The sequence below is a fragment of the Arvicanthis niloticus genome, chromosome 1 (genome assembly GCF_011762505.2).
Source record: "Arvicanthis niloticus isolate mArvNil1 chromosome 1, mArvNil1.pat.X, whole genome shotgun sequence".
NCBI classification, from domain to species: Eukaryota; Metazoa; Chordata; class Mammalia; order Rodentia; family Muridae; genus Arvicanthis; species Arvicanthis niloticus.
In genome coordinates this window covers 4,835,513-4,863,180 of record NC_047658.1, presented here as the reverse complement: position 1 = coordinate 4,863,180, position 27,668 = coordinate 4,835,513, and the positions used below count along the sequence as shown (strand labels likewise).

At 41.8% G+C, this 27,668-nt stretch overlaps 1 long non-coding RNA gene across 3 annotated transcripts in view; it reads right to left on the bottom strand.

Annotated features, from left to right (window-relative positions):
* LOC143441476 (uncharacterized) overlaps positions 1-27,668 on the bottom strand; it is a 171,758-nt gene that overhangs the window by 67,236 nt on the left and 76,854 nt on the right. For all 3 annotated transcript variants that reach the window (XR_013108930.1, XR_013108927.1, XR_013108932.1), the window contains one exon: positions 15,433-15,629. This is a non-coding gene — a long non-coding RNA (uncharacterized LOC143441476). The remainder of the gene's footprint in view (positions 1-15,432; positions 15,630-27,668) is intronic.

The window sequence follows — 27,668 nt, the reverse complement described above, 5'->3', positions numbered from 1 at the left end:
CTTGCGTATTGTTGCAGTTGCTGCTCAATGTCTGCTGGGACTGCTTCTGCTAATATCCGTAATCGGTTACCTCTCAGCTCATAGCAGGTGAAGTGACTTGTCCTACCATGTTATGGCTCCCAGCATGCTCCCCAACTCAGGAACCAAACAACAGTGACAATGCCTCCCACTTATTAAGGGCAAGAAGTAACAGCATTCTCAGTGAGGACAAACCAACACTGTCCACCAAGGTAAGTACAGACACTGACCAAGGGGAGCCAGAAGGTTCCACCACCTGTCCCCACCATGGCATCCGGGACACTAGCCACTGCCCACTGTCTGACTCACAGAGCAGTGAGTCATCTTCTCTCCCAGGCCCTCAGTTTCTGTAGGTCCTCACCCCTTCCCAGACATGGGAAAACAGGTCAGTGCTGAAGGGAGATTCAGTCCACCTAGGCCGGGCAGGTCTGAGGGAACCACGTGTCCAGGAGCCAGTTCCTCTTGCTAATGGCTTCCCTCCTACCCCTGAGGGCCTTGAGCACTCCTTCCCCTTTAGGAGACTCTGCTGTGAGTGTGAAGTGTGTTCCTTGTCTTCACAGGAGCATGTCCCTGACACATACCCCGGAGGAAAGATTTGTCACAGCTCTGTGATCTGGGAGGACTCCTGCACCAAATAATCCAGGCTTCTGTCCTTATTGCCTCTCCTCTGGTCCCAATAAGCTCAGTCTGCAAAACAGACTCTGTAGCATGCAAATTCTCTAAGCAGCCATGCGCATCTCCAACCCTCAGCCCTTGCCATGTCAGCCACCACCTTTTTCCACTACAAATCACAAGTCTTAGATCAGCCTTGCCTTTCCATGCTCCATACCAAGGTGAAACCAAGCTCAGTGAAAAATAACCGTACTTTTCCATGTGTGGGGAACAAACACCTCTTGCTGACCATAGACTCTTCCAGCTCACTGAATATATCTCCCTTCATTCCCTGACTGAGGGGAGTCAGAGCAATGCAAACATCTTTCCCTCAGACCTTGCTTTGTGATGTATGGCCATGTGGGGGGAGCTAAGTAACGCTAAGTATATTTCCTTATCTTCCTCACTGGCATGGGAGATGGCCTTCTTGCCTTCTCCATTTGGTTTCCTGGGAGAACCTAGAAGATACTGTATCAAATTTGTGGGAAGAGAGAACAGCCAGCAGCTTGGTCCCACACTGTTTTTGCAAGGTTCCCCAGGCAATTGCTTTACTTTGCACATCACCAACCATAGCCACCAAGGTTGTAAATCAGGGCTACCTATTTGTATGAAATTAGTTCTGAAACTAAAGGTCCAGCCAACATAGAAAGTGTCTGTCTGCTCTCAGTCTAAACCATGCACTTATGGGACAAAGGGTGCCATGGTTGTTAGGTCCAAAAGAAACCAAGGACAACTGTCTAACTGTGGTGCCTTAGTGGACCACAGGTCATGCTGGCCTCCGGACTCTCTTTAGGTGCACAGACCTGTTACAGAGACCATGCAGGGATGTTGGTACTTCTCACCCCACCATTTTGGGTTCATTTGACTGTAAGCTGAGTGAGATCAAACAAACATCCATATGACATTGTTGTGAATCCACAGTTACATTTGTGCTGTGACATGTGGACTCCTTTTTTTTTTTTTAATTGAGACCATGGAATTCCCTCCTCTGTTACTTTGTTCTCTGGGGACTACAACCAGAGGCTACTTTCTTCTGTTATATCTATGCTAATCTAACTCAGATACTTGCTTGAGAAATAAAGGGATAGCTGTCCACGTTTATACATCCCCATGAACTCATGCACTGGTGAGATGTGGGCTCATTTTACGGAGCTGAGCTCATCACACAGTCAAAAGAAAACCAAGGGGCTTTGTTGCCATTTTGCCTGATCCCTTTATTAAGATCGAGGTGACCATGTGACCTGGCCATTAACCTGGGTAGCAGCAGCATCAAAATGGTGACAACCATAATAATTTCCAGTATCACTGAGCCCTCAGAGGATCTCTGCACCCCTGGGACTTCCTCTGCCACAGGCAGTCGGGCACACATCCCAATCCTCTCAGTAGTCCTTGTTTTATTTCATCTCCCTGTGTTCCCAATGGGATCATGGAATTGGGGGACCCAGAAGAGACTCAAACATGGGTTCTATCACCACATGATGAGTCAAAGCATTTCCTGTATAGCTAAAGGGAGCAGTAAAACAAACATTTTGGGATGGTACATTGTTTTGCAAGATATATTTACTGCTTTCTAAAGAAGATTTAAGAGTTTTTCCAGACATCTGCCTCCAACATGAGGCAGCTACCAACAGGAGTTGACACTCTCAAATGGCTAAACCTAGGAAGACATGTTTAGTAGCCAAAGTCTGAGTTTTGAGGTAGTACAAACCAAGTACCCAGGACCCAAAGGATACCCAGACACTAGACCATGCTAGTGGTCATCCCAGTGCAAAGATGGATCAGCCTGCTTGAGCAGGAGGCTTTGGATACTGACTTTGCACGTCTGGCAAGGATGTGGAGAAAGGAGAACACTGCTCTATTGCTGGTGGGATTGCAAACTTGTACAGCCAATCTATAAGTTAATCTGGTGGTTTCTCAGAAAATCAGAAATGGTTCTACCTGAAGACTCAGCTATACCACTCCTGGGCATATACCCAAAAGATGCTCCACCATAGAGAGCCCCCAAGGGCCCGCTCTCTACCAAGTTCATAGCAGTTTTATTTGTAATAGCCCAAAACAGAAAACAACCCAGATGTTCCTCAACAGAAGAATGGATTTTTTAAAATGTGGTTTATTTACACTATGAAATACTTTACTATTCAGATGTTTAAAACAAGGACATCATGAATTTTTCAGGCAAATGGATGGAACTAGAAAACATCACATTGAGTGAGGTAATCCAGACCCAAAAGGACATGCATGGTATGTACCCATGATACCACCTCACAGACCCAAAGAAGGTAAATAAGAAGGAAGGCCCAAGCAAGGGTGCTTGACTCTCACTTAGAAGGAGAAACAAAACAGTTACAGGAAGCAGATGAAAGGAGAACTGGGAGGGGTGGGGGGATGGATAGCCAGGATCAGGTTTAGGGAGAGACAGAAGAGAGGCCCAGAGGGCCAGAAGAATGAGTAGAAGTCTGGAGCTGTGTGTATGGACGGTGGTGGGGGGCATGTCTCTAGGAAGTCCCAGAGACCTGGCACAGGGGAGGCTCCCAGGAGTCAATGAGGATGACCTTAGCAGAGATGCCTAACAGGGGGGACATGGAACCTGAGGAGGCCACCTCCTGTAGCTAGGCAGGACCCCCAGTGGAGATAAGGACACCAATCCATCAGTAAAACTTTTGACCCCATTTTTATCCTGTTTAAAAGAAATGAAGGGATGGAGCAGAGACCCATTGAAAGGCCAACCCAACCAATAACCTAACCAACTAGAAACCCATCCCACAGACAAGCACCAGTCCCTGAATTATTAATGATATTCTGTTACTGACCAAGCCAGCTCAGTCAGTCAACAGGGTCTCAGGGGAGAGAGTAGGTGAGGAATAAAGAAAGAAAAGACAGTTAGACAACATGATAACATGACTCCAGCCAGTGCTGAAGGGGGGTTATTTTTTTCCAGTCTGCTTTTATACCATTCTAGGTACATGCAAATAATAGGGTCAGTTCTTAAATCAAAGACAAAGTAGTCAAAAAAACAAACAAAGGATGACTAAGATAAAAGGAATACAATATATCCCTCAGCTGTATTTATCTTGAGCCTTGTATTAGCCCAATGTAAATATTCTTATCTGAGCCCATTCCCTTGTCCTCCTAGACCAAAGTAAATATTCTTGTGATTATCCTTGAAGTAGCATCAAGGACTCTCCACATGGTGTGGAGATCCGACAGAAGGCGGCTATCATTTTTGAAGCCATCTTGAGCCATATACCCTGACAAGAGACTTGTTTTCAACAGCCTACAACAGCTGAGCACACTCTGATAACATCTTGTTTTATATACCCAGGATTTTCCCTTGAGTGTGTGTGACTTAAAGGCGTGACTTGAGAAGTCAGACTTATAAAAGGTGAGAGGCAGAGAGAAGGAGGGACTGGAAACTTGGAACTTGGAGGCACTAGGAACTAGGGACTAGGAACTGGGGACTTGGGACTTGGACTAGGAACAAGAAACTTGGAAAGAGAAAAGAAGAGATGTTGGGAGCCGACTTTAAGCAGAAAGTGGCTATCAACTTTGAAGCCATCTGGAACCATATACCCTGATAGAGACTTGTTTTTCAACAGCATACAACAGCTGAGCACACTCTGATAAAGAATCTTGTTTATCCCACATAGCTTGTTTTGCTGTTTAGTGACCCCAGCTGCATGGTGCACGTGGTAAAATGTTTTCACCTGTGTTCCCCTGCTTGTACTTATAAATACCCAGGATTTCCTTGTAAGTGTGTGGCGTAGTGGTGGTGTAGTGTGGTGTAGTAGAGTAGGAGTTGTGTGTGTGTTGGAGACAGTAAAGGAGACTTGACTACAGATCCTCTGGTTTGTTTTCCATTCTTCGTGTCTCTCCCCCTTCTTCCCCCTACTTTCTCTCTCTCTCTCTCTCTCTCTCTCTCTCTCTCTCTCTCTCTCTCTCTCTCTCTCTCTCTCTATCTAGCTAGACCCCGAACTGCAGAACAGAGTGGGACATTACAGGCAGCAAGAACAAGAGATCCAGTGAGGGACATTTCTGGAAGAAGGGTTGACTGAAAAATCAGAAGGTGATCACAAATCTGCCACTTTGAGAAAGGTAAGGAAAATAGGACAAGAAATTAGTCAACCTGAATCCAACTCTCTGTTTTGGTTTGCTTCGAGAAAGGTAATGAAAATGGGACAAGAAATTAGTCAGTCTGAATTCAACTCTCTGTTTTGGTTTTGTTGTTTGCTGCTCACATGTGTTAATTTTCTGCTTCTGTTCTTGAATGCTGTCTTTTTTGTTCAAAATAAAAAGAAGTGTAAGTTAGAATCCAAAATACAACCAAAGGTTGATGACAATTTGTCAGAGCCACATTATGCTGACCAAGAGGAAGAGGAAGTCAAATTTTATGATGCTGAAATGCCCTCTCCCTATGTGCCTCCACCTCCAAGTGCTCCCCCAATGGAGATAATGGTTGTAGATCCCAAAAAGGAGTTACAGGACAAAATTTCTACCCTTAAACAACTGATAGAGTTAGAAAAAGAGTATCAGGACTTAAGTAATCAGTTACAGAAATTAAGGACAGGAAAGAGGTCTTGAAAGGCCAACTGCAAAAATCCCCCAGTGTCCAAAGGCAGTCCCTATCCTCTAGCCTTAGTTCAGCTACAGATCAGCCAGAGGAGGGAAACGCTGAGGCTTTTCCTGTATCAGAGACCAGAGACTATCAAGGGGTTGCTTGGAGACATCACACAGGGTTTAATTTTCAAATTATTAAGGAATTAAAAATGCAGTATCACAATACAGTACCACTGCTCCCTTTACTCTTGCAATTTTAGAATTTGTGGCAGAGGAGTGGCTGACTCCTGGTGATTGGAATACATTAGTGAGAGCAGTTCTTAGTGGTGGTGACTATCTTATTTGGAAATCAGAGTATCATGAGAATTGTAAAGAAACAGCTAGGAGAAACATTCAGGCAGGCAATGGTTGGTCCTTTGATGCCTTAGTAGGAGAAGGGCAATTTGCTTCTAGTGATAACCAGATACAATATGATCCAGGTTTATATGCTCAAATTCAAAATGCAGTTATGAAGGCTTGGAGTAAACTCCAGGCAAAGGGAGACCCTGGTGCATCTTTAACAGCAGTCAGGCAAGGACCTGATGAACAATTTTCTGACTTTGTTCATCGATTAATGACAACAGCAGGGAGGATTTTTGGTAATGCAGAGTCAGGTGTAGATTATGTGAAACAACTTGCATATAAAAATGCCAATCCTGCCTGCCAAGCGGCCATTAGACATTACAGGAAAAAGACAGACCTTATGGGGTATATCAGACTTTGTTCTGACATAGGTCCCTCTTATCAACAGGGCTTAGCTATGGCGGCTTACAGATTGCAAGGACAATCTGTAAGAGATTTTTTGGTAAATAGAGACAGAAAAGCATGTTTTAAATGTGGTAAGCCCGGACACTTTGGAAGAGATTGCAGGGTAGAAAATGAGTTAACCCAGAGACAGCCCAGAAAACAGCCTGGGCTCTGCCCACTTTGCAAACGTGGAAGGCATTGGGCTAGTGATTGTAGATTTAAACAAGACGCACAAGGTAACACCCTTTCCCATAATCAGGGAAACAGGAACAGGGGCCAGCTTCAGGCCCTGAACAAGCCAAAACAGGCTTATGGAACAGTCAGTGTCATACCAGCAAACACCAATCCCTTTCTGAACTCAGTCAGGCAACACCAGGAAGCGCAGGACTGGACCTCAGTTCTGCCACCCACACAGTATTAACCCCAGAAATGGGACCTCAGGTCCTACCCACTGAAGTGACTTTATCAGATCAGAAATCTAATTTGGATCAGGCCATAAAGGCTCATGAGTTACATCACCTTAATTCTAAAACTTTAAAAGTTATGTTTAAAATGACCAGAGAACAAGCTAGACAAATTGTCAAACAATGTCAATCATGTGTTAAACTTTTACCAGTTCCTCATTTGGGCGTAAATCCAAAGGGATTAATACCAAACAGTATCTGGCAAATGGATGTTACTCATTATAATGAATTTGGCAAGCAAAAATATATACATGTATGTGTAGATACATACAGTGATTTCATTTATGCAACATTACAAACTGGAGAAGCAAGCAAGCATGTGATCACTCATATGCTTGCTACAATTGCTGTATTGGGTGTGCCTAAACAGATAAAGACTGACAATGGCCCAGGTTATACAAGCTCTAGTTTCCACAAATTCTGTGAAAAATTGGGAATACTACATAAAACGGGTATTCCATATAATCCACAGAGCCAAGGTATGGTAGAAAGGGCACATCAAACCATTAAATGTCAATTTGAAGAAATTAAAAAAGGGGAATGGTATCCTACCAAGGGATCCCCCAGAAATATCCTTCATCACATGCTCTTTTAAATTTTTTAACTTTGGATTCTGAAGGAAAATCTGCTGCAGATAGATTCTGGCATCCTGATACCAAAAAGAATTTTTCAACAGTCCTCTGGAAAGACCCATTAACTAGAACCTGGAATGGGCCAGATCCAGTGCTTATCTGGGGAAGAGGTTCTGTCTGCATATATTCCCGAACTGCAGATGCTGCACGTTGGCTGCCAGAGAGATTGATTAAACAAATAGACAACAATAACAAATCCAGGGAGGAAAAAACCCCTGAGAAGTGTAATTTTTTTCTTTGCAGGAAATATGAAGGAAACCTGAAGATGCTTCACAATTGCCTTCAAACTGGAATAGATCAATGAGCAAACCTGACCTGAGAAGTTATCAGTGCTGAAGGAGACATCACCACCTGAATCTCCAGGATGGCTCTATTGGACTCTTGATTCCCTGACTTATGATTTAGTGGGGCATATTGTTTAACCCACTACCACCGTTATTATAGTTGTTTTTTGGGTTTGAGATTGATTGAGCAGGGACAGGGATTTCCTTACTTGTTTTGTTAAGATCAAAACTATGATCAGTTCTGTATTTCTGTGTGTTACCCTTAAAAAGTGTGTTGCTTTTATACTGACTATTCAGGCCTTGCTAAGTCTCTTGTCTCTTGGGTTGATGCGGTTCAACTGACTGATGGGTTTTGTATGACAACAGATAGATGCTATTCAAATGAAACCCATACAGGTCCACTATTACAGGCTGGAAGTAAGGGACTCTGAAACCTCTGTAATCAAGACTGACAAGGATTAACCCCTAACTTACGCGCTAAGCCGGATAGTCAATGACAGGTAAGAGGACATACCAAGACACTTGCCCCTAAAAGAAGGGAGGCGTCACCATCCTAAGACAGGAGCTCAACCAATGGCTGTTGAGTATCCAAGGATGGGAAAGGGAGGCTGGGGTCCTTTGTCCCAACCTAGGACAGGCACAGTTTCCGTAAGTTTCCCCAGCCTTCCCTTTTGAAAAAAAATTTAAAAAGGGGGACTTGTTGGGAGCCGACTTTAAGCAGAAAGTGGCTATCAACTTTGAAGCCATCTGGAACCATATACCCTGATAGAGACTTGTTTTTCAACAGCATACAACAGCTGAGCACACTCTGATAAAGAATCTTGTTTATCCCACATAGCTTGTTTTGCTGTTTAGTGACCCCGGCTGCATGGTGCACGTGGTAAAATGTTTTCACCTGTGTTCCCCTGCTTGTACTTATAAATACCCAGGATTTCCTTGTAAGTGTGTGGTGTAATGGTGGTGTAGTGTGGTGTAGTAGAGTAGGAGTTATGTGTGTGTTGGAGACAGTAAAGGAGACTTGACTACAGATCCTCTGGTTTGTCTCCATTCTTCTAATCTCTTGCCCCTCCATCCCCACTTTCACTCTTGATCAGAGCACTTAGCCCCAAAGCATAGGGCAGTGTGGTCAGCAACATAGTAGCTGCCAAGCCAGGCAGAGTATGGGCCTCAACAAAGAGAGACTTGAGAATAAACAGGACTGAATTACACTCTGTCTGGTATCCATTCTTTGCTTCTGCCCTCACTCTCTCTCTTGCTGAACCCTGACCTGCCAGACGGGAGCAGCAGTACAAGCCAGAACAATTTAGGCCCCAAAGCTTGGGGCAGTACGGGTTCCAACATTTGGCAGAGTGATCCCCAACACTTTGGCGCCAAATGTGGAGCAGCAAGTAGGAGAGACCCAGTGAGGGACATGACTGGAAGAAGTATTTGCTGAAAATTCAGAAGTGAAATGAAGGTGATCACCATAGGAATCTGCCACGTTGAGAAAGGTAAGTGATGTTAATGAAAGTGGGGCAAGAACTCAGCTCTCTATTTTTGTTTTGTTGTTTGCCTTTCACATGTGTTGTCTGCTTTTTTTCGTTGTTTGAATGCTATCTTTCATGTTCAAAATAAAAAGAAACTTATTTATCCAAAATTAGAATCTAAAATACAACCAAAGGTTGATGATGATTTGCCAGAGCAAGATTGTGCTGACCTAGAGGAAGAGGCAGCTGAACATTATGACCATGAATGGCCCTCTTCCCAAAGACCCCCTCCCTACATGCCTCCACCTCCAAGTGCTCCCCCAATGGAGATGGTGGTTATAGATCCCATAAGGGAGTTACAGGAAAAAATATCTGTTCTTAAACAACAAATAGAGTTAGAAAAAGATTATCAGGACTTAATCAGCTACAAAAATTAAAGACAGGGAAGATATCTCGAGAGTTAAACTTCGAAAATCCCCCGGCTTCTTGCATTCCTCAGCCAGGAGTCCAAAGGCAGTCCCTATCACCTAGCTTAATATTAGCCACAGATCATCCAGAAAAGGGAGACACTGAGGCTTTTCCTATATCAGAGACCAGAGACAATCAAGGGATTGCTTGGAAACATCACACAGGGTTTAATTTTCAGATTATTAAGGAATTTAAAAATGCAGTATCACAATACAGTGCCACTGCTCCCTTTACCCTTGCAATTTTAGAGTCTCACACAGAGGTGTGGCTGACTCCTGGTGATTGGAATACATTAGTGAGAGCAGTTCTTAGCGGTGATGACTATCTTATTTGAAAATCAGAGTATCATGAGAATTGTAAAGAAACAACTACGAGAAACATTCAGGCAGGCAATGGTTGGTCCTTTGATGCATTAGTAGGAGAAGGGCAATTTGCTTCTAGTGATAACCAGATACAATATGACCCAGGCTTATTCTCTCAAATTCAAAATGCAGCCATGAAGGCTTGGAGTAAACTCCAGGCAAAGGGAGACCCTGGTGCATCTTTAACCGCAGTCAGACAAGGACCTGATGAACGATTTTCTGATTTTGTCCATTGATTAATGACAACAGCAGGGAGGATTTTTGGTAATGCAGAGTCAGGTGTAGATTATGTGAAACAACTTGCATATGAAAATGCCAATCCTGCCTGCCAAGCAGCCATTAGACCCTACAGGAAAAAGACAGACCTTATGGGGTATATCAGACTCCGTTCTGACATAGGTCCCTCCTACCAACAGGGCTTAGCTATGGTGGCTGCCATACAAGGACAATCAGTAAAAGATTTTTTTGGCTAGTAGAAACCAAAAGGCCTGTTTTAAATGTGGCAAGCCTAGACACTTTGCAAGAGATTGTGAGGCAGTAAATGAGTTAACCCAGAGACAGCCCAGAAAACAGCCTGGGCTCTGCCCACTTTGCAAACATGGAAGGCATTGGGCTAGTGAATGTAAGTCCAAAAGAGACACACAAGGGAACACCCTTTCCCATAATCAGGGAAACGGGAACAGGGGTCAGTTCCAGGCCCTGAACCAACACAAGCCAAAACAGGCTTATGGAGCAGTTAATTTTATACCAGCAAACAACAATCCCTTTCAGAACTTAGTAGAGCAACACCAGGAAGCACAGGACTAGACCTCAGTTCTGCCACCTACACAATATTAGCCCCAGAAATGGAACCTCGGGCCTTACCCACTGGAGTGTTTGGACCACTCTATCCAAATGTGTTTGGCCTGACACTGGGAAGAAGCAGTACTACTATGCAGAAACTACAAATTTTTCCTGGAGTTATAGACAATGATTATCAAGGTGAGATTAAGGTAATAGCACAGGCAATTCAGAATATAGTCACCATTCCTACAGGAAGGAGGATAGCTCAACTATTGTTACTTCCATTGTTCCCTAATAATCACAAATATAAGAGTCCTAAGAGAGGGGATCAAGGCTTTGGTTCCTCTGATGCATATTGGGTACAGCCTATAGTTAAACAAAAACCTATGATGACACTATGGCTGGATGGAAAGGCATTCCAAGGCTTGGTTGACACAGGAGCTGATGTGACTATCCTAAAACAAAGTGATTGGCCTGCCACCTTGCCTCTGACCTCAACCTTAACCAACTTTAGGGGTAGTGGCCAAAGTCAAAATCCACAACAAAGCTCTAAGGTACTGATGTGGAAAGATAAAGAAGACAATACAGGGGATATACAACCCTGTCATCCGGGGCCTCCCCATTAATCTCTTGGGCAGAGATCTGTTATCCCAGTTGGGATTGATTATGTGCAGCCCTAATGAAGTAATCATAGCTCAAATGGTAAACTCTGGATTTTCCCCAGGGAAAGGATTAGGATAAAATGAAGAGGGGATTGCTCATCCTGTTGAGGTCCATGGTAACATTGGAAGAAGAGGCTTGGGGTATCTTTGATGGGGTTACTGATTCAGCAGCACCCGTAGGGCATTGTGTGGATCCCATCATCTGGAAGGGGGACTCGCCCATCTGGATGGATTAGTGGTCTCTAACCACCGAAAAATTACAAGCTGCTCAACTGCTACTGCAGGAGCAATTACAGGCAGGACATTTAGAGGAGAGTAACTCTCCCTGGAATACCTCAATATTTGTCATTAGGAAAAAGTCAGAAAAGTGGAGACTGTTTCAAGACCTGAGGGTTGTTAACACAACCATGATTAGGATGGTAACCTTACAACCTGGGCCGCCCACACCGGTGGCTATACCTTTAGGCCATTATAAAATAGTTATAGATTTCAAAGACTATTTTTTTACTATCCCATTGCAACCTAATGACAGAAAGTGCTTTGCTTTCAGTGTTCCTGCTATAAATTTTAGAAAACCTATGAAGAGATATCAATGAAAGGTCTTGCCTCAGGGTATGGCTAACAGTCCTACCTTGTGCCAGAAGTTTGTGGCTTCTGCCATAGAGGGTGTTAGAACCATGTGGAAGCAAATCTATATGATTCATTTCATGGATGATATTTTAAAGCAGGAAATGATGGAAAACAGTGCTTTGATGATCTTAGAACAGCTTTACAGACTGCAGGATTACAAATAGCACCAGAAAAAGTACAATTACAGGATCCATATACTTATTTAAGATTTCAGATTAATGGTCCATGTATTATTGATAGTAAGGCCAGCTTGAGGACTGATTCCCTTAAGACACTTAATGATTTTCAAAAACTATTGGGAGACATTAATTGGCTACAACCATATTTGAAACTCATGACAGGTGAATTGAAGCTTCTGTTTGAGATTCTCAAAGGAGATCCTGACCCTAAGTCTGACAGGGCTCTAACACAGGAGGGTAGAAAAGCCTTAGAAGGTGGAGAGTGCTGTTTCATCCCAATTTGTAACTCATATTGATTATTCTAAGCCTTTATATTTTCTTATTTTTAACACTAAACTAACTCCTACTGCAGTTTTTTGGCAAAATGCATCCATATTATGGGTTCATCTTCCCTCATCCCCTAAGAAGGTTCTTTATCCACACTATGTTGCTGTAGCTGATATGATTATGTTGGGCAGAGATAATAGTCAAAAATATTTTGGAAAGGATCCTGATGTAATAGTACAACCCTATACAAGGCATCAGGTTGATTGGCTTATGCACAGTTCTAAAGTCTGGCCTATTGCATGTGCCTCATTTGCTGGTCAGATAGATAATCATTATCCACCAGATAAATTGATTCAGTTTTGTAATTGCCATGCATTTGTTTTTTCCAACTCGTACTGCACATGCACCTATCAAGGAAGCATTGCTAGTTTTCACTGATGGTTCCTCATCAGGAACAACTGCTTATGGCTTTCAAGATTAAGTAGTCTCCTTTGCTACATCATCTGTGTCAGCTCAATTGGTTGAATTACATGCTGTTATTGCTGTGTTTCAAGCATTTCTAAATCAAACCACTAATATTTATATAGATAGCTCATATATAGCTCAATCTATCCCTCTGCTAGAAACTGCTGTGCAAATAAAGCATTCCTCAGAAGCAGCTGATTTGTTTTTACAGTGCCAACAATTAATTTTGAGGAGAAAGTGTAAATTCTTTATAGGACACCTGAGAGCCCACACTGGGCTACCAGGTCCTTTCTCTGAGGGAAACACCAAGGCAGATCTAGCTACTTGTGTAGCTGCAGTGACTTTATCAGATCTGTCATCTAACTTGGATCAGGCCATAAGGGCTCATGAGTGACATCACCTCAATTCTAAAACTTTAAAAATTATGTTTAAAATTACCAGAGAACAAGCTAGACAAACTGTTAAACAATTTCAATCATGTATTACACTTTTACCAGTTCTTCACTTGGGCGTAAATCCAAAGGGACTGATACCAAACAGTCTCTGGCAAATGGATGTTACTCATTATAATTAATTTGGCAATAAAAAAATACACAGTGGTTTCATTTATGTAACATTACAAACTGGAGAAACAAGCAAGCATGTGATCACTCATATGCTTGCTACAATTGCTGTATTGGGTGTGTTTAAACAGATAAAGACTGACAATGGCCCAGGTTATACAAGCTCCAGTTTCCACCAATTCTGCAAAATTTTGGGACTACTTTATAAAATGGGTATTCCATATAATCCACAGGGCCAAGGTATGGTAGAAAGGGTGCATCGAACCATTAAATGTCAATTTGAAAAAATTAAAAAGAGGGAATGGTACCCTACCAAGGGATCCCCCAGAAATATCCTTCATCACATGCTCTTTATTTTAAATTTTTTAACTTTGGATTCTGAAGGAAAATCTGCTGCAGATAGATTCTGGCATCCTGATACCAAAAAGAATTTTTCAATAGTCCTCTGGAAAGACCCATTAACTAGAACCTGGAATGGGCCAGATCCAGTGCTTATCTGGGGAAGAGGTTCTGTCTGCATATATTCCCGAACTGCAGATGCCGCGTGCTGGCTCCCAGAGAAACTGATTAAACAGATGGACAACAATAACAAACCCAGGGAGGAGAAACCCCCCTGAGAAGTGTATTTTTTTCTTTGCAGGAAACATGAAGATGCTTCTCAATTGCTTTCAAACTGGACCAGATCAACCAGCAAACCTGACTTGGGAAGTCCTCAATGTGGAAGGAGACATCACCACCTGAATCTCCAGGGTGGCTCTATTGAACTCTTGGTTCCCCAACTTATGATTTAGTGGGAAACATTGTTTAGACCCAGGAGAAAACCCACTACCACAGTTACTATAGTTGTTTTTTTGGGTTTGAGATTGACTGGGGCAGGAACAGGGATTTTCCTACTTGTTTTGTTAAGATCAAAGCTATGATCAGTTCTGTATTTCTATACATTTAGATTCTGGTATAACACATTTGTAAACAGAATAGAAGAAGCTTATAACTTTTACTCCTCTGATAGAGGGAGTTATGTGTTGCCCTTAAAAAAGAGTGTTGCTGTTATACTGACTCTTCAGGCATTGTTAAGTCTCTTGTCTCTTGGGTCCATGCTGTTCAACAAACTGATGGCTTCTGTATGAAAACAGATAGACACTATTCAAATGAAACCCATACAGGTCCATCATTACAGGCTAAAGGTAGGGGATTCTAAACCCTCTGTCATCAAGACTAATGAGGATTAACCCCTAACTTACGTGCTAAGCTGTATAGTCAATGATGGGTAAGAGAACACTTCAAGACCCTCGCCATCCTAAGACAGGAGCTCAACAAATGGCTGTTGAGTATCCAAAGACAGGAAAGGGAGGCTGGGGTCCTTTGTTCTGATCTAAGGCAGGCTCGGTTTCTATAAGTTTTCCCAGCCTTCCCTTTTGAAAAAAATTTTTTAAAGGGGGACCTGTGGGGAGCCTACAGAAGGTGGCTACCATCCTTGCAGCCATCTTGAGCCATATACCCTGAAAAGAGGCTTGATTACATTAGCCTACAACAGCTGAGCACACTCTGATAACATCTTGTTTTATATACCCAGGATTTTCCCTTGGTGTGTGAGACTTAAAGGTGTGTGGCTTAAAGGCATGACTTGAGAAGTCAGACTTATAAAAGGCGAGAGGCAGACAGAAGGAGGGACTGGAAACTTGGAACTTGGAGGCACTAGGGATTAGGAACTAGGAACTCAAGACTTGGGACTTGGACTAGGACAAGAAACTTGAAAAGAGAGAAGAAGAGAGACTTGAGAATAAACAGGACTGAATCACACTCTGTCTGGTCTCCATTCTTCGCTTCTGCCCGCACTCTCTCTCTTGCTGAACCCTGACCTGTGAACCGGAGCTGCAGTGCCAGCCAGAACAATTTAGGGCCCAAAGCTTGGGGCAGTGCAGGTTCCAACATTTGGCAGAGTGGTCCCCAACAACATGGTATGCTTGCAGTCAGTAGCCTAGTATAACTGTTCTAAAGAGAGGATCTACCCAGCACCTGACTGAAACAAATGCAGATCCCCAGCCAAACATTAAACTATAGAAATGACAGACATAGCTGACTGCCTGGACAGTCCCCTATAAATGTCTCTACAATGTTGGAGCATCCATCTTCACCCTTCTGGCCCAGAATATCTGACAGACCTTTTTGTGAAGCAAGAATTATAAAGGACTGCTTACCTTGTCTTGGCAAAGCTCAGCAGTTGACTTCTTTGCATTCTGTTGATCCAGTTTGGACAGCTTTCTGTCTGCAGTTGAAGCAAGGGCAGTTTTCTGCCCAGGGGCAGCTTGCCACCTTTGAGGTGAACTCCATATGGAAGTCCTTCAATGCTCATCATCTTCTTTGAAGTGGATTGAGAGTACTGCCGGGGTCAGACCTGTCTCATTGTCAAAAAAAGATCTTTTAATAATAAAACAACTTTAAATGCGACATTCTGTGGATCCATGAAGTTTTAAAGCCCATCTATAGTATATCTGAATTGTCAAATATTGTTTGCTCTTAACTATTTACTATCTGAATAACCTTGAAAACATCTTACGGTAATTAACTAGACCAGTACCTAATATAACCATGAGTTTATTTGACTATTAACTTGAATTTCTGACTTATCCTCAACAGTTTATAACAGCAGCTTTCAAGAGGACTAGAACTTTATATTACATTTTAAAGAATTATATAGGTACAATACCTCAAATAAAATTGGAAAATATATACATAGTATGTTGTAGTAAAATATAACCCCAATTTTATATCAATATACACAGGTCTATACCAATGTAATAAAATATAACCTTGATACATATCAATATACAAAGATCAATATTAATGCAGGATTTATGGTTTATTAATATTCTTTAGATTAAAAGTAGATTCAATAACCTATGCATCACTTTTATCATTCCAAAATTATTCCTAATCTCCTCTTTTTCTTTTCATTCTTTCTCACTCCTTTCCCCCTAACACTAGAGAGGAGAGAAAGGATGAAGAAGAGAAGAAGAAATCCCTGAATCTAACCTTCCTGTTTTGTTTTCTTCCTGTACAAGAACATAAGTACTTGTGACTATCCTCCTTAAACAACAACAAATGTCCAATACCCACTAAATGACCCAAAATCATCTACCCCACCTCTTGAGAATGAGGTATAGTTCTCTTTAAATTGCTTCCTGGTAATTTGGGGCATTACTTTCCTTTGGGGGGGGGCAAGAAAATTGGGAAAATGGTTAGTCTTAAGAAAGTTAGCTGTAGCCGGGTGGTGGTGGCGCACGCCTTTAATCCCAGCACTTGGGAGGCAGAGGCAGGCGGATTTCTGAGTTCGAGGCTAGCCTGGTCTACAGAGTGAGTTCCAGGACAGCCAGGACTACACAGAGAAACCCTGTCTGGAAAAACCAAAAAAAAAAAAAAAAAAAAAAGTTAGCTGTAATCTCTGTTGTCCAGTCTCTGTATGGTGTGAATATACAGGCTTAAATAAAGTCTTGATTGGAACAGTCTGAAAGGCTGGACCAAGTGAGATAGCTGCTTTGAAGCTGTCCTGGAAGCAAGTCTTTTGAGGAATTAGCATTGAGGCAGCGTGAGGTAGGATCAGGCAGGATGCTGGAACAACATGCCTCAGTGTTTCAGCATCTCCAAGCAGGAATCTTGTCAGGGATGTATTGACTTCATTGGTATCTTTAAACATATAAAGTCTCATAAATAATATACAGTTCTGAGTTAACATATGTATAGAATGTGCAATGTGCACAGTTCAGGGAAGGATGATTTTCTACTTTTTATATGAGCAGGAAATGCATGTGTCTTTCTTTATAAGTTAGTTTGCATTATATAAATAAACTATAATATACATTTCTATCAGTGACATTTGTAAGGATGGCACAATAAGTTCTGGGGATATTGCAGCCAAAGTTTCATTAGATGAGGTCCCGGCTGGAGGCATTTTTATGCCTCAGTCAGTTCAAGCATTGTTCCTATAGGAAGGGGTCAGCAAATTTTGATACATGTTCTGTTTTTTTTTTTTTTTTAATTTCTTTCTTCTTGTCTGTATCCAAGGGGATCCTCAGGGGACTTCCCCTGTCATATCTGATTTTTATCAATTTTGAAGGAATCCAATTTTTTCCCTCTGTGAACATATACAAAACCCTCTCCCCAATGCAACACATTTCCTGATTTATTTTCTGAGGTTAGGGCATCTTTAAAAAAAAACAGGTTGACTTAATTCAGTGTTTTTTTTCTTCTATAATCCCATGTCTCTCAGCAGCTGTTGTTTTATGTCATTAGCATTCAAAAAATTTAAAGTTAATAAAGCATTGTGTAATCTGTTTCTCAGGGTCATTGATAGCCCTCTCTGTTTGTTAAGCATCTCTTTTTAAAAGATCTCTCAACAACTGTCATTCCTGTAGGACTGTGTGGTATACCTGTAATATGTTCTATATTCTAATATGCAAAAATGTCTTATTTCATATGCTGGAGCATTGTCAGTCTTAATTTGTCTAGATATTTCTACAATTGCCATAACTTCTAATAAATATGTAATTAAAGAATTGGCCTTTTCAGAACTTAAAACAGTTGCTCATTGAAATCCTAATATGAGCTTATAGTATGATGCACATATTTCAGTTTACCAAACTCTGCAAAATAGAAACACATCCATTCTCCAAGTTTCATTTCTTTGGGCAACTTTAGGGTTATTTCCTGCAGAGAGTTTGGTTATATAAAGAACAAGTAGGACATTTCTTTACAGTTTCCTTGGCTTCTTGCCATGTGATAGAAATTTTTTCTATAAACCTTTGCTGTTAACATGGTATTTTTTATGAGATTTTGAAGCCTCTAGTACACTTCCTATCAATAGCTGATCATTTTCATTGTTATCTTGTGCTAGAAGACCTGGTAGACTCTCATGGTATCTGATATCTGTTATGTACAAGAGATAATTTCTATTTCTGTAGTTTAATAAACAGTGAATTTAATTTGGAATCATCCTGAATAAGTTCAGCAGTTTCTATATGCAAAACAACTCTTTCTGCATATCAAGTCCAATAATACCTTAAGAATGGCATACAGCTTTGATTTTTGAACTGAATCATAAGGACTCTCAACCACTTATATTTGCTGGCTTATAGCCTGCCTTTTCTGATTTATTTGCATCAGTATAAAATGTAGGGGCTTCAGAAATTGGTGTTCTTTTTATTACATGAGGGAGAATATGATTAGTTCTTTTTATAAACTAAGGCCACTTGCTTTTTTGGGTATTAGTTAGTTTCTCCCCCAAAATTACTGCAAACTCTTTGCCAATGTTCATTCTTTGCCCATAATGAGATAATTTCAGCATCAGTAAAAGGTACCTCAATCTCCGCTGGATCCATTCCAGCTAATTGACATCTCATTGTTTTCTTTTAAAATTAACTCAGAAGCCTTGTCTATATAGATTTTAAGTTTTTTACTCTGTGTGTTAAAAGTATCTATTCTAATATATAATCTTCTATCTGCATAAAAATTCCTGTGGGAGAATAAGAAGGCAAGGTAGCTAAAATACAGACCCTCATTAGATCAATAAGATCTATACGTGCTTCTTGTAGATTCTGTTTTACCGGAGCCAATACTTTTTCGGCTTCAGTTGATAATCTTTTTGTACTATTTATGTCTTTATCACTTTGTAAGGTTTGAAATAAATTATTTAGCTCCTGATTAGTAAAACCAGTTGTAGGCTGTAGCCAGTTAGTATCTCCCAGCAATTTTTGAAAATCATTAAGAGTTTTGAATTGGTTTCTACTGATTTATACCTTCTGTGGTAGAATTTTCTGTAGATTTATCTTATATCCGAGGTAATTAATAGGATCTCCACTTTGTATTTTTTCAAGAGCAATTTGTAAGCCCCAGTAAGGCAAAATTCTCTTTGCTTCATTAGACATTCTTTCTAAGGTACCTTCGTTTGAATCAGCCAACAAAATATCATCCATATAATGGTAAATTATGGATTGGGAAATTGCTTACAGATTATCTCCAATGACTGTTTTACAAAATATTGGCATAAGGTAGGACTACTCAACATTCCTTATGGCAGGATGCTCCAGTGACATCTTTTGGTTGGCAGAGAGTGGCTAAATGGGACACTGTGAAAGCAAATCTTTATCTTGTTCTTGTAAAGGAATTGTGAAAAAGCAATCTTTTAGATAAATTATTATGTCAGGCCATTACATAGGTAGCAAGAAAGGCAATGGGATCCCAGACTATAAAGAACCCACTGGTTGAGTAGTTTTATTAATTGCACTCAGATCTGTCAATATCCTCCATTTGCCAGACTACTTTTTAATGATAAATACAGGAGAATTCCAAAGGCTGGTGGATTTTTCCATATTGTTAGCCTTTAGATATTCTTGGATTAGTGCCTGTAATATTTTCCTTAGTCATAGATCATGTTCAATTCAAATCAGCTGGTCAGTCAACCAGCTTAATGGTAAGGCCATAGGTGTTCTCTCAGCAGTGGCTCCCCAATGTAAACTTGAAGAGTCAGCATCTGATGGATCCTGTTTATGGACAGTTTAGACAATTTGTAACTGTCTTTGAAAACATTTTACTTTTTTAAAATTAGGACCATCTTTAAAAATTCAAGTGAATGTTTCCTTTGGACCTTGTATAACCTAGGTAAATGGTTCAAGAGTTTTTCCTGTGTCTTCAACCTTGTCCCAAGCATTTAAGCCTGCCACTGCCATGCAACACAATGCCAACATTTCTTCGTCACGTGTGATCTGCATCTCTACTTCAGCATATTGACCTTCAATTGGTATCTAGACTATTAGTGCCTCTGGCTCTCCATTTCTGTGTTATCTCCCTAGCTGCTTCTCTCCACCATGAAAGCCATTGTAACTGTGGGCAGGTTCTAATATTGCTCTTCTTATAAATTTCAGCCTTGGGGATTGTTCTATTTTTGCTTAACAAAGAAATGAAGCTTTGTTTTATGAATGGTGAGTGTATTCCAAAATTAGTAACATTTTCTTTAAAGTTTCAGAAATCCGGCACATCCACAGAGTGCTATTCATATTCTTCCTAAATGTGTGGCCTTGGTTGAATACTAACTAGATAAGCTAAAGTCTGTTCTAACAACATTTGGTTGGCTTTCCTTATTTTTGTCTTCTGTCTCTATCTGAATATTTTCCTTATTTTATTTATTAATATTTTAAGGTCCTCTTTTAAGGTCTTCATCCATATTTCTTACCTCTCTAGTGCTTGTATCTCTGCCATCCTAGCATTTTGTTCAACCTGGTTTATAATAATTTTGTAACTTCTGTAAGTCTTGTCTTCCTGTCTCATTTCTCTCTGTGTATTGTTCATTTTGAGCTGCAAATTTTTGTACCTTCTGTTCTAAGCCTTGCTTCCATATTTTTCCTTATTCTGTAACTCTGATACTATTAATTTTAGTATGGTCTCCTCTAAGCCTTGCCTTCATGTTCTCTCTCTCTCTCTCTCTCTCTCTCTCTCTCTCTTCCTTTCTTAGATGTCCATTCTGACTTATAAACCTCTTAAATTTTTTCCCCAAGAACTATCTCATGCTCCCATAATTCTATCTCATTCTCCCATAATTTCCCTTGCTTCTTCATTTTTAGTTACAAAATTTTCTAAAATTTTTTCCTAAATTCCTTTGTTTTAAGAAGGTACAGAAAACCATTGTGAACCTCAAGAGTTACAAACCTGGCAATATTCCTAAATGACAATATGTTCATCTCAGCCAAGTCACCCCTTCCGTCTCCATCCTTAAGCCACCTAAAATGGTGTAATTTAAAGCCACAAACCTCCATGTCATTGTCTTTAATCTTTCTGCCTTTCATCTGTGTTTATTTTTAACTATAAATTTCAAAATATTTGTATTTAATTACAGTGTTTTCTACTTCATTCCTTTTGTTTTCAGCATAAACACATGATTCTTAAACAATTTTATCTAGTCCAAAGTTTAGACGCTTTGGATTTCTTCTGCGTGTCTTCTCAGTGTGTGTTTGTGGCTCAGCTCAGATGCTGTGTTGTGCTTGGCCATGCCCCAACATCTTTCAGCTCACAGACAAGAGGGTGTCCACCTTCTACCTTTAACTTGGAGCTATTGCTATGTTTTATTTAAAAAAAAAGTCAGGGAGAACCCAGTGATGTGTTTGGTGGAGGCACAGTATGGTGTGAAGGAAGGGGGTGCCTCTGTGGGCCCATGCTGAAGCATCCCTTTCCACTGAGGTACCAGCCACAAGGTGGCGGTATGGTATAGAATAGAGTTTATTTAGGGTATGGAGAGGGGAATTGAGGGAGGAGAGAGAGAGAGAGAGAGAGAGAGAGAGAGAGAGAGAGAGAGAGAATAGGAGTAGAGGAGTAGTAGAGGCCAGCCATGAGAACGTGGAGAGAGAGAGAGAGGAAGGGAATGAGAGAGTTGGGGAAGAGGGTAAGGAAGCCTGAGCAAGAGCAAGAGAGTGAGGAGAGGCAAGCAGCCCCTTTTATAGTCAGTCAGGCACACCTGGCTGTTAGGTTATGTGGTAACTGTCGGGTGGAACCTAGACAAAATGCCAACAGCTACCTCATCAGATCAGATCCAGACCCCTCTTCCACTCTGGAAAGTTGTCAGATCTTGGTGTTATCTCCTCTGGCCAGCATGAGTCAGGCCAACATGAGTCTCCTCAGCTGTGGTCTAACAAACTGGTTTTACCCCACCTCAAGTGGGCTTTTGTCTCAAGACAGCAGCTCCACCAGCCTCCTGCCTACACCTAGATAGGAACTTCTTCCTCCCCTACTCCCCCCAGGCTCCAGCAAAAAAGCCAGGTTTGTTGGTTTGTGGTGGTGTTGTGGTGGCGGTTGTGGTTGCAGCCTCTCTGGGATTATTATTGTTCTTCTCTGGCAGACACCTGGCTGCACCTCCAGAAGTCTGTTCTATAAACCCCAAACAGATGACTTTTGAGAAACTGTAGTTACTAGGTAACTGCTGTTGTTTGCAGAGCAGGAGTCTCTTCTGCAGTCATGTGCTTGATCCCCCCTTTGCAGGATGCAGGTCACTCTGCTTTGTATCTCTCCAATGGAAGCAAAATGCCTAGTTCCATGCCAACTGTTAGCCTAACCCTATGTTGAGCTGGATTGTTACCCACTGTCCCCAGCATGTAGGAGGTGGGTCATAGCAGGTTGCAGCTCTGTATCTCATGAGTAATCCTGCCTAGTGGCAGCTGGGTGTGTGCTCTCCCAGCCCTGGGCTGCAGCAAGTGGCTCTTGGCTTGTAGCTCTGTGGTATCTCTGCTTTTGCTTTCTGCCTTGTCTAATATTCTAAACATGGATCTTAAAGGTATGGATAATATGCCCCATGTTGGGCACCAAATGTACTGGAAAGTTTAAAAGTTGTCTTGTTTTTTGCCTTCTATTCATTCTCCCATTGGAATTTTTATTCAGAGTAAAGATATCTTAGAATGCATATTTTTAGCACACAGAGTAAGAAATTAAAGACCTATGTAAAAAGGTTTGTGAATTGATTCTGAAAGGAAAAATGAGACTTCATCAATTAGCACAAAATAGACCCAGCAAAAATTATGGTACCATGGGGCTGGAGAGATGGCTCAGCAGTTAAGAGCACTGACTGCTCTTCCAGAGGTCCTAGGTTCAATTCCCAGCAACCACATTGGTGGCTCACAACCATCTGTAATGATATCTGATGTCTTCCTCGGGTGTGTCTGAAGACAGCAACAACGTACTCACATACATTAAAAACAAAACAAACAAGCAAATGAACCCAAATAAAAGTTTATACAAAACAGGTTGTGGACCTGCTTGGAAATAGTTCTTTGTAGCTATTCCAATCTTCATTGTCAGCAGTCCAGTCCTCAAGCAAAACATCAGCATGAATAAGCAGCAGCAGTCCAATCCACTCTGCAATCACCACTCACAAACCAGCAACGACAGTTCAATTCAGAAGAAACCACAAGGTCCACCAATTGCCCTGAGTCTGCAGAAGCAGCAAGAAGCCACAGGAATATCACAAGAAGTTCTCTGGCATGTTACTTTCTACCAAGTCACAAGTGAAGACTAGCAACGTGATGCAAGGCAAACCAATACAAGTGCATCATCAGTGAAGACAAGTGAAGCAAGGCGAACCAATGCCAGAACCTCCTCCCACTGTCTGTGGGGTCATATTTATATTATTTCTAAACACCACATGACCTCTCCTGTGTCTGCTTCAGCAAAACATCCGTTCACTTGTCGGCCCCAGAAAAACAGCATATGACATAACTGAGTTTCCTAAGAAACCAGTAATTTCCACTTCATGGATGCTCTAATGTTGCAGTGGAATCTTTAGTGCTCCTCAGGCAGCCAACATTCTCTGTCATTTCTATAGTTTTGGAAGCTGCATGCTCTGTACTTTCTGTTTACTCAGGTAGAATGTATCCTTCTCCGGTCTTTGATGGAGTTGAAGACTAGATAGTTATAGTCGTAAAGTTTCCTTATTATCAGATTCAGAAAGGAAAAACAAAAGAGGTATAAGTTTATAAAGACATAAAGTGTAATTTGTGAAGGATCTAAGATGTTTTAAATTGATAAATGCAAGTTATGATGGTTGAAAGGTATAAGAAGGTATTCTAAGGATGACAAATAAAAGCTGTAAAGGTTTAGAGACTCTGAAAGCTTTAATAGTGATAGAAGGTGATTTAGGTACAGAACTTTGGACTCACCAAGATAGGATCAGTAGTAGAGTATTTTCTCCCAGGTTGCCAGATACAAATGGACAGGATTGTGAATCTAATTCTTACCTGATAGTTTTCATATTGTTTTTTAATATATATATGTTATTGATGTTAGAGAAAAAAACCTTTATTTGACTTAAATGGAGGAGATGGTGGGATAATCCCTTGTGTAAAGGTTGTCTTTGTATTATTCAAATGTTGATTTTTGTGGCAAAGAGTTTAATATAGGCCAACTTTGGTATTGTTATTTTATGAAACATCACCTGTTTTGTAAACATTCTTCTCCATACTTCTGATTGGCTTATTAAAGAACTGAATGGCCTATAGCAAAGAGGAGAGGAGAAGAGAGGAGAAGAGAGAAGAGAGGAGAAGAGAGGAGCAACTTCTGGCAGAGATAAAAACTCTCGGAAAGAATCAGGCACAGGGGATTTGCCAGGCAGATGCAGAGGAAGAAAGAGATGCTGGGACTGAGTGTGTAAAAGAGAGGTAACGAGTCATGTGGCAGAACACAGATTAGTATAAGTGAGTACAGCTAAGTTATTTGATCTAGTTGGAAAGAAGCCTAAGTGAAGGCCAAGTTTTCATAATAATAAATAGTCTGTGTCATTACTTGGGCAGCTAGTGGGTCCAACCAGCCCAGTGATGATATTACCAAAAGGGATTCAATGCAATCCCCATCAAATTTCCAAAAACATATCTGTGAAGAGAAATAGCAAACACTACATTCACTCAGAAGCACAAAGACCCCAAATGGCTAAAGCAACCATGAGTAGAATGGGGAATGCTAGGGGAGCCACCATACTTATGTCAAATGTCACTAAGAGCAAACATAGCAAAACAAAGTGGTCCTGGCAAGAAGAGAGACATTCAAAACCGTGCAGCAGGACATAGGACCTAGAGCTACAGCTGATTTGTCACCAAAAATACATTGCCAAAACCACGCAGCAGAGTAAAGATGGCCTCTTTGACAAATGGCTGTAGGGAAACTGGATATCTACACAGAAGAACAGAACCAGATCCCCAGTTCTCATCTGCACACAAATCTATGTGAGGTCTGAATCTCTAACTGCTGAAGAAAGCAGTTGTGAAGCACCAAGGACTTTCTCAACTGGACTCCAGGTGTCGAGAAGTCACAGCATGAATTGGCAAAAGAGACTGCATGGAACTGAGGCGCTTCTTCTGCACAGGAAAGGAAGCCACTGAGTGAGGAGTCAGCCGGATGGGATACAACCTTGCCATGTGCATTCCTGACCAGGAGTAATCTACAGAAAAACATTAAAAAAATAAATTACACAGCAAGGGATCCTCAACTTGGGCACAAAAACACTGTACTTGGCTACTAACCTAAGAAACCAGTAAATAAATAAACCAGTAAATAAACTAAGAATGTAGAGTTCTGGACCTCTCATTTGTGGGGCAATGGATTGTACCAGGGAACTTGGTAAGGTCGAGTGGGAAACTCCGGTATCACATACCTGAGAATTGTGGGTGTTTCACCTACTCCCGACCAGATTCCTGCTCTGGAACACATGACTACAACTCCCCACATAAGAACGTGACCAGGTCATGTAGCGGGGAACATAGAGTACTCTATGTTAATGAGGTATCTAGATGGTCCTGAGGGTTTAGCCAATAAGCTTCCCTTCCCAGACATTCCTTTCTGCAAAAGGTATTTAATCTCTGGTCCACCCTGAGTAAGCTGTATGCACCTATTCTCCATGATGAACAATCAGTAAACAGTTTGGAACCAAGGACAATCTCTTTCATCAAGAATGCTGTGGAGGGAAGCCTTCTGTCATACAGAATAGCCACCCAAGTCTCCCACAGAAGACCCCTTCATGTTCCAGGACATTCACCCCTGTGTTGTGTAATTTTAAAAACAGGCTAGCTCTTTCGAGAGCTCTTTCCGTGCTCCTGGCTAGGCTCTGTGGTCAGCAGCCACCAGCCTCACTCAGCTCTGCCATGGCTAGCTTTGTCAATCTACCCAGTCTCACTCAGCACCCCCCCCCCCCCAGCTACCAGCTGGCATTTTCCCAAGAACATTGCCCTCTCCAGTTGGCTTTGCCAAGAGGCCAACAACTGCCCTTCTCCAAAATGCTGGGAGCTGCTGTTTGCATGCTACCTGTTAACCACCCAGCTGCCCAATCTCTTCTCCTGCCCCATTTAGCCCTGAGGAAGGAAAACACTAGAGACTTTTATTATTTTCAAACTGACCAGATAATTCTAAAATACAAGATGTAAATTTCAGGTAATACAGAAAATACACAGCCATATACATTGTCAATTTCAAAGTATGTACCTTTCTCTTAGAAAGTTTTCTGAAAATAATTTCCTATCCTAATCTTAACAGTAGCCTTTTCCATCCTCCTTGGCCTCTGCTGGTGGTGGAGGCTACATACTATAGGTGCCCTGAGAGATCTGCATGTCTGCCACTTCCTATCTGTTCAAGAGCCTGGTCTGACTGACCAGCCCCCCCCCCCCTTCCTCCTGGGACCAGGAAATCCCATCTTTTTTTCTCTTTGCCTAGCGATTGGCTTCTGCCGTCTTTATTGACATAATCAAGAAACAATTAGGGAACCAGATTTTAGCATCAGCTCTTCCCCCTACACACTCCCTGAGCTAAGCTGGAGTTCCCATCTCCACTGGGTTCTCCTGCCAGGCCCCAGCCTCATCACAGGCTTACAAGCTCCCTTTATTCTCGACTGCACATGGTTTCCAGTGGGGTCTGGACACCCAGGAAGTCGGATATCCCTGACTCTTCAGCCTCAGCCTGTGCTGTTTCTCACCCAGGCTGGGGCCCCCATCTTAGGCCATGTTTCCCCTGAGTGTTGTATCAGTGCTTCCCGCTGTAAAGCCCATGTGAGAAGGACTTCACTATCCATGGAGAACTGCAGACTTACCCCAAATCACTCACGAGAAACACGACTTGATGCAATAGCAAGAGGTTTACTCAAAACTAGCATGCTAGGGCCTCCTTCACTCGTAACCCACGCAGGGGTAGAGGAAATCAACCCCCAGCACCAGATTCTTACAGCTTATATAGGAAGAATCCACAAACAAGGTGGGGTTAGGGAAGAGGGGGAGGGAGGAGGTACGGATGCGTTTGATCTCAAACTCTTAAGTTGGATGGCATGCCACTTTATAATTGGCTATTTCGGACTAGCCACACTCTATCTATCATGAGCTCTGGTTCAAATCGGGTCAGGCTTATCTCAAGCCTATAGTGTCCTGGCACCATTTGTCTCAGGGCTGTTAGTTCTAAGCATGGTCAGGCTTATCTCAGGCCTATAGCATCCTGACACCATTTGTCCCAGGGCTGCTAGTTAGGGCCATCTGTTTGAGTGGTCAGCTAATTTCCTGGTATTGAGGCGCCACAGTGTTTGACTTACTGATTTTTATGTCTTTTGCTTTTATGGACAGGGTTCAGGGGGTCAACTTACATTTTTATCTTTCACCACAAGCCCAACACCTGATGGTGGTGAACATAAAATGCAGTCTAGTGTTCTGAGTTTTGTCTGCCCTAACACCCCAGCAGCGAGACGGAACGCCGAACCACACTCATTCATTCACCCACAGGTGTCTGAGACTGGTGCAGGCAAGTAGCTTCAATGACGATCAGACTGGTGCTCTCCTCACAAAACCAGAGTTCTAGTAGACAGGAAGACAGAACAGGAAGGACATCTAGAGAGTGAGGTCAGGGGATGACAAGAACCATGGTGGGCACAGCAGGG